Below are 8,792 nucleotides of genomic sequence, written 5' to 3'. Positions count from 1 at the left end.
AAAGATGTTGTGCCTATCCGTTTGATTAATTTTCCGCTGTGTTGACATGAGATGTTGTGAACTATTGATGAATGTTCCTTAGAGAATGCATGACAATGAAGTATGTTATTTTGTGTTTTAAATCGAATTGTGGCACCCTTGTTTCATGTTACTCTGATTATTTATTTAATTGTCGCGGGGTTTAGAAGGGTGTTACATGTTACAGCTGATAACACATTTAATGATCATAAGCAAACATGAAATACTTCTTCGAGCAACAACTCAGTGTATTTAGTTTCTCAAGTCATTCAATGTGAACAATGTATGAGCTGATCAAGTATTAGTGAACTTCTAATAACTCCAGTGGAGAATACTGCTTAACAGCAGAGATTTCTTTTTCAAATCTTCTATGATTTCTTCACGTAGGCTTATGGTTAGTGTATAACAACACTGTGGATTGATTTATCACATACTGAGTATGTCTTGCCTCTTGTGTAAGTTCTGATGCATGATTTCATATTTCTTCATTTATACTTTCATGCTCAACTTCTCTCTACAGATTTTCTCTCAAGATTTCCTTTTTTCTGCACTCTGTAATTGCACCATGGGTTCACACTTTGTATGCATATTCAATGCATTTTGGTGTACGAATGGGTACACCCTCAAGTTTGAAATATGATCCATATATATAGCTTGATGATTTACCGTTGGAATCTAGCCATTGAGATTTGTTTGAATATTGCTTTGAATGCTTTGTCTAGATTGAAACTTTAATGACAAGTGTTGTTCTTGGTAGAACCTTATCTTCAACATGATGATTGTAATTGATGGCGTGTTTATTTGGTTAAGTTTGTCTTTCCAATGCGCTGCATGTGGCTTGCTTCTTCAATCAACCTTGGGAGTTATTCCTTTTAAATGTTGTAACCGTTTTGCTTATGATTATGTTTCTAACGGCTTCCCATTTGATTCTAAGCTTTGTATTTTATTCAATTTATATGCTAAGCTGTAGATTCTTCATTGGTTCACAAGTGAATCTGTTGTTTTGCGTTTTATATGTCACTGCGTTACTCTATCAGAACTTATGATCTTCTGTTTATGTGATCTTCTTGCTGTAACGGATCTTCATGTATATGGATATGTCTTTTTCAATTCCTTTGAAGCTTCTGGTGTACTTTCTGATTATGTGCTTGTTGTATGTGAACGTTGATATTTCTGTTTAACTCTTTGAAGATTGTCTTGTTGAATTCTAGCTCCTTGTGATATTGTTGTTGTTGCATGTTCTTCTGAGTGGGCTTGTTTTACATGTTCTTAATCAGAACATCTGATGAATTTTAGCTTCTTCAATCTTCTAGATGTTTGATTCTTCTTTCATATCTGAGCCAGTTTATGATGTAGTCATTGTACTCTTTTTCTGATGAATCTTGTATAAGTCTTATAGCATAATATCTGCACACTAAGTGAAACCATTAGTAATGAAATTGTTACTCACAAAATATATGCTTGTTATCATCAAAACCAGATCTAAACATAGATTCTCAATCTTGTTCTAACATGATTCACCCCCAACATTTTCAATCCGCCATCCCTAGTATCATTTGATGGCAAGAGAAATTCCTAAGAACACATAACCACAATCAACATTTAAATACCTATTATCAAAGTGGAAGAGTTGCTAAAATGCAAGTTGATGGTCGAGATGCTGAAGATCTAACAAGAAAGATGGTCTACTATTTATCGGCAAGCAAGCACCGGAAGGTTTCCACGACAAGCCTGTTTAATGTTCACCATGACTATTTTGAGCCCTCTCATAAGTATTTGGCCAGGTTGAAGGAAGACACCATCAAGGTCGCTAATCCAAACAAGAATATATTCGTCAGAGCTTTCCAAAACTAAATCAAAGTCTGGTGCGTCAATGAGTTCCTAGTCTAGAAGCTGACAATTTCGATGGAGGAGATCATGGCGAGATCATAATGTTATATTAAGGGAGAAGAAAATAATGTTAAATAGAGAACTCGGGAGGTAAGAGAGAAAAATGGAGATCAATTTGAAGTGTTCGGTCAGCAAAATAATTAGAATACAATATTAGTTCGAGAGAAAGCTACATTCAAGCCCGCCAGAAGGTTATTAAAGTATTTCACCTCGGTGAACACAAGGGGTGAGCATATTCTCCCATACGTTTGTCACACCAAGAACATTCTTGAAACCATCGCTTCCAAAGGATACGTAATTGGGGAAACTTAGATAAGTGGTCCAAGTATCATAAGATATGGGGTCACAACACATATGATTGTCACCACATGAAGCTAGAAATTCGTTCAATGCCTTAGGAATTGTTCTATCAGCCCTTTATTCAATAATGAAGTACCCATAGACAGCGACCAATGGGTGTGGTTAGAGGCGATCATAAAGTGGAAAGAAATTGTTAGCGGGATAGCTTAAGGCTTACAAGAAGAAATGAGGCGGCCCCGTCACACAATGCCCACAGAGTTAACTATGTTGATTTAGATCATATGGATGATTAGTTAGAAGACAGGTTGACATCACTGAAGGAGTTGAAAGCAATACAAATAGATCATCAAATTCATCACTATAGCTGTTATGATTGAAGCTATATAACTACAATCATAGCTCTAAAACTTCCCCAATTCTATAAGGTTCCAAACAACCCTTCCAATTTGTAACCTCTAGTTTTATACACAATAATTCCACATCTCACATATCTCTTCACGCATCCTAGGTTTTATCAAATTATCATTCTCATCAAACTCCCTAATAATCACCATCACTCAATCAATAAAAATAAAGAGGAACAAGGATGTAAAAACTCAATACATGTGGCGTTCTTGAATAAATGTTAATAATGAATTTGTAGGAAACAATGCAACCCATAGAAAATGAAGAGACATAATATAGAAGGAAACAATAAAGAGAAAATATAGTGACTCATGTATTTAAAGGATTTGAGTTCCCCCTTCGACTGAGTAGAGTCGTCATCATACTAGTAGTGTCATAGACACCACTATAGGGACATGACATCAATGGTTCTTAATGCAAGCATGCAAATAGATCAACAACGTAGATCATTTAGTCATTTCTAAGACAATTTCATCATTATATAGCATTAAATGTGTCACTTATTCCAAAACTCAATTGTCACTTTTGTCTGAGTCACAACCTCAATATCGTGGAGCATCACACCCCATAAAAAAATAACACTTAGTCCTTTGCACTAGAAAACACGCCTGAACCACATCTCCCTTCCATGATTCTTGCTTTAGGGACTATGGACTAAGATGTCTTATCTTAACCACATTGCCCTTCTCGATATGGTACTTGAAGGGCTACAAATTGACTAAATTCTATTGGATCTCAAAGAACCCGACCCATCAAATTTGTTGTCCGTAAATAACACAAAAGGTTATTAGGCGCAAGAATGGAGGGTCAGGTGAAAAGCACATGATGCAACCCGACCTAATACTCCTTAGTCATAGCTAATGGGAAAGTTTTTAAGTCACATTTTAGGGGAATAACTAAAGTCTCATAGGTTAATTTAACTTCTTATTATGAGGAATGACTCATTCAACCCACTTTCATTATTAGGTCAAAATCAGGGGATGTGTGGCCAGATCCATTAACCCTAGTATCGATCTTTGCATTGACTCATGTATCAAGTAAATGCGCCTCTAAATATCTCAATTAAATAGTTGCGTTATTCATTCACTCTTTTACATATTAAAATATGAAAACCTTCTTGTCATTGAATCACAGACAGGGTAATGCCTATTATACCTAACACAATTATAAATATTCATGATCTATGACAACAAAATATTTAGCAAAAGACCATTGTTAATCTTGTAACATATAGAAAGAAAAACGAGTAACGAGTATCTACCAATTAGGTGATTCTTCCTCGTCTTTAACATTTTATATATTAAGCAATCTTTAGACGAGGAGAATAGATCTCATACAATATATACGATATATTTATATTGTATGACTAATTAGAATTCATATTTTTAAATGGTTTTTACATCTACTCAATCTAAATTAACCTTAGTTAATTTATTCGTTTATTAATTAACATTTCTTATAGATAAATAAGTAATATAATAATAATATTGAAATATAATAATTAAATTAAATATGTGAATCAAATCGGTATATCAAGAAACATATCGTTAATAAACTTTTACCACCAAATAAAATATACGAGAGGAAAGCTACATCAAGAATTTTGGGTCAAAAAATGCAGCATATATATATGAGTTATGGATCATTTACACGGCTCGGCTAAATTAAGAAATTTTTAGGGGAAAAAAAAGAGAAAAAAAGAAAAAGAAACCTAAATAAGGAATTGGAATTTGTCATGCTCTGTTTGTGTCAAATTGGGCAACGTCGGTAGATTCAATTACGATGGAATTAGGAAACAAAACTTAAATTTCCCCCGCACCAGCTTTTTGAACCACCAAATGTTATACCATTTCAGACCATTTCTTTCTCTTTTTATACTTTCCTTTTCATTCTTAGTTTATAATGAAATGTGATTCAAATAAACAATTTGACACCGGAAGTTTCCACACTCAACACCATCTAGTTTTGTGTGTGGGATATATTTACCAATAATAAAATAAGATAAATGGTTTCCTATAAATCATAGCTGTCATTTTTATTTCATTCATCAAATATAAGAAATTATTTTAGTAATATATTCATTCATCTTAAAGAACTTTTGCCTTAACGAAAATCATAAAGCTTCTTTTATTCAAAAACAACGTTAAACAGGTTAAGAACGTCTTTTTTTATTCATTTTTCTTATGCGATCCATCCTTTTACTAACGGTAGGAAATATTTCATTTTAGAATATCGGGTAGTGTTAAAATTCAGACAATTCTTAATGGTTTGATCGGTTAAATCGAAAATTGGATTTATCATTTATCCGATCATGTTATTAGATATCAAATTGATTACACTAGAAAAATCAATTGGTTAGTGAGTCACTATTTGTTTCCTCATGCCCGATAGACATATTTAAGAGGTCTCAATAAGAGTGTTGGTCCGTAATATAGAAAACTTAGCAAGACTCTTAATTGACGAGTCGTTATATCAAGGTTAAACGATCAGGGAATACAATGTCAAGTGTCCCAAAGAAGAAAATCACACGACCTCGGGAACATGAATGATCATGCCGGATAAAACGCCTGCTGCATTTTGTCTTCAGCTCAATATCCTGCCCCATATCCAATGGTTGATAGATAATATATAATAATATTTTAGATGACTAGTATACATAGAGTATAATCCAATAGTTAGTATTAAGGTTGGATAAAAAGCAGCAGAGAAAATGCTGCAGAGGATCCAGATCCTATAATACTATAATAGATAATGGATAATACTGTGACACTAATCTCTAGGGACATCTATTATGCACAAGAAGTTTCTATAATCCCAAAAATCCTAGAACTTAAGTATAAAAGGAAGGAGAATATGTCAAATCAAGGTCCACATTTTTCTACCTTAAAATACCTCTTAAACATCTTTGATATTCATTGACTTGAGTGAGAGTATTTGCAGGTACAATTCTCTTAATAACTAATTAAGACACTAAAGCATCGTTGTAATACAGTGGGAGAACTGACTTTTTTAAATATGCGAATAGCAAGAGTGGCCACCGACTTTTATTTTATCCAATTAGGAAAGACAAAAAGAACAGGAAAGACCTTTGAAAGATTTTGAGTTTGGGGGGTAGGTTATACAAAGGGAAGGTGTAAGCACCATTTGTATCCATGGTTATCCATGGGCTCTTAATTACTTAGCTCACTTTTGAATTGTTTGAAAAGTGTCGTGCATGATTAGAAAATATTTTGAATAAGGACTTTAACTTGTAAATAAGTGTAGCCTTTTGAAAATCATTTTGAAATAGGAGGTATGAAAAGCATTTTGATTTTTGAATTGAGCAAGCAATTAAGAGCACCTACCCTAAAATTGGATCTTTCTTGTTCTTTAAGTCTTTTATTTGAAAGGGCTATCCATACCATAAGGAGAGTAGGTAGTCCTTTCATTGGATGTACGGGTCATCGAGGGTCATCGTTTGCCATAAGTCTATCCATACCATAAGAAGGGCAAGAAGTCTTTAGGAGAGGATGAGAATAGTCATTGTAGGCAACTAGTAAGGATACCTTAGCATTCGAAGGGACGATCACCACTTATCGAGGCAACATCGAGGGACAAGATCATTTTTAATCGTAGGCAACTCGAAGGGACTATGATCTTTTTATGATGATTTTTATTCGTAGGCAGTAGGCTAAGGTATCCCTACGCTCGAAGGACTTGACTATTTGATTCGAAAGGCAGCATAAGAAGGATTACCTTAAAGGTGGGTGTGTGCGTCAATCATGTGTGTTAGATTCAGTTATGTTATCTTGAGTTAGTGAGCTAAATTCGATTAAATATTGTCACTCCCTATTTTACTAACCACCAGTTAATATATTGACGGAAAATAAATTGCGGAAAGTAAATGTCCTACGCTATTACATGGCTTTGGGGAGGGGGCTTACAATAAAAACCTGTCGGGAATGCGGAAAGTAAAATGCGATAGAAAAAAAAGAAGTCCTAAGCTATTACAAAAAGCCTTATGTGACCTATACATACTTTCTAGAATTTAAATGACGAAAATTAAATAAATAAAATAAACACTCATGTGACAATCAATAGAGTTTGGAGATGAGAAAAGAATCGCGGAGAGTTCAAAATTAACGAAGAAAATTCGACTAAAAAACCTGGTTCTAATAACTATTAATTAAATCTAATTACCTAATTAGAAAATATTATGAATACATCCTAATTGATTAATGGCAAAATATCCTTTTTGGTCTCGTATGTTAACCTCGGGGTTCATTTTGGTCCTTTAACTTTAAAAAGTTTCATATTGATCCCTTAACTCTTCAAAAGGTGTCATTTTAGTCCTTTTTGTCATATTAGCGACGGATTTAGCGACCAATTTTTGAGTTTTTCCGTCGCTAATATGACAAAAAGGACTAAAATGATACCATTTGAAGAGTTAAGGGACCAATATGGAACTTTTTGAAGTTAAGGGACCAAAATGAACCCCGAGGTTAACATACGGGACCAAAAAGGCTATTTTGCCTTGATTAATTTAGTCTAAAAAAAGAATTTTATGTGTAAATTATATTAAATAAATTAGTTAAGTAAAAAAAGTTAGTTTTAAAACTAAGATTAATATCCTAAATATATTTTAGTGATTTTTAAGCAAAGTGAAAAAAATAAAGAAAAAAGAAAAGGTTATTAAAAAAAAAAGAAAAGTACCCATAAAAAGCAAAAACAATTAGAAAGTACCGGATGTGATCCAGTGTGACACGTCCTGAAGGTGTATGATAAGGAGCATCTCCGAGCCTTCAAATTTGGACGTCCAGGAGATCCAACGGCTGATGGAAAAGGTGCATCGTGGGCGTATGCAAGGGGAGGTGCGCTGGATCTGAAACAAAGAAACATATGGAAAAAATTTCAATAAGCCCGGGTTCGAACCCAGGACATTGAGGGTAACAATTATCATTCCACGCCAGCTGAGCCACACATTCAATTGTTAATAATATTGGTCAGTAAAAAATAAATATGAAAAAAAAAAAGGTAAACATGATTTCAAATGTCAACACGTGGGACCCGTGCGCAGCCAATCAACTTGGAGAGAGAGAACAAAATTATTGACTGGCCAATGAGGGCTTCACACACATGGTCAAAGATTCAAACTTCACTGTTCATCGTCATCTTCCTCGGTACCTGTAGAATTTGCTGCGGCTTTTGCCATGCTTTTACCTACGGATTTTCCCGTCGGTTCTTCTCCTCGCTTGGCAACGATTTAAAATCTGCAAAAAAACGATCAAAATGGTATCTTGCGTTTTAGGCACTAGAGCTTCGCTCTAATGGTTCAGATCTTCCCTGATACATGTTATGAACTCAACAAAACCATCAAATTCAATTAAATCATGACAATAGGTGAGAAACGAAATTCAAGGAACATAAAATAATATGAATGATATTGTATTAAGGTTCACGTGACATGGGGCCATGCACTAGTTCTTACCCACTCTAAATCAATTCAGGAAGAGGATGAAGTCGTTGGTTTGACTTGAGGATGGATGCAGTTGGAAATTTCGTGAGCCTTAGTTTCTTGAAGAGTTTTGCAAAGTTTTAGAACCCTAGTGCTTCAGCCCATTTTTTCGTCCCTTTTCCATTTAGCCATGCTTTGTATATATTATGGAGTCAATTAGGTCAGAAACATGGGCTTGGATCCATATATTTCTTGAAGAAATATTTGATTGGAAATATGCATAAATCTTTCTATTTTTGGTTCCAATCATACCTCTTTCTCTCTCCACGAAATTCTCTTGGTTTTAGGTCAATATATTCCTCAATATTTGATAGAAATTTAATCTCAATCAAATCTTTGATTATTTTCATTATTTCATTCCATTTAATTTGAATTTAAGTGATTAAATTCAAAATAAAAATAAATAAAAATAATAAAAAATGTATATAAGGTCCTATGGGTCGTGGATGGTCTATGGATCATGTTTGGAGCCAAAGATTTAGGCCCATTTAGTTAAAAACTCAAAATTCTCCACTTTGCCTTTTTTGCATTTTCTCAAAATTGCCCAACTTGTACAAGCCATAACTCATTCAGTATTTATCATATGGAGATGATCTAGGACTTTTTGGAAAGCCCAAGATGCCCTCTACAAGCCACTTTGGAACCATTTTTGCATTTGATGATTTTATCTTGATGATAGAGGCTT

The sequence above is a fragment of the Vicia villosa genome, linkage group LG5, assembly GCF_029867415.1.
Source record: "Vicia villosa cultivar HV-30 ecotype Madison, WI linkage group LG5, Vvil1.0, whole genome shotgun sequence".
NCBI classification, from domain to species: Eukaryota; Viridiplantae; Streptophyta; class Magnoliopsida; order Fabales; family Fabaceae; genus Vicia; species Vicia villosa.
This window is presented reverse-complemented; position numbering follows the sequence as displayed.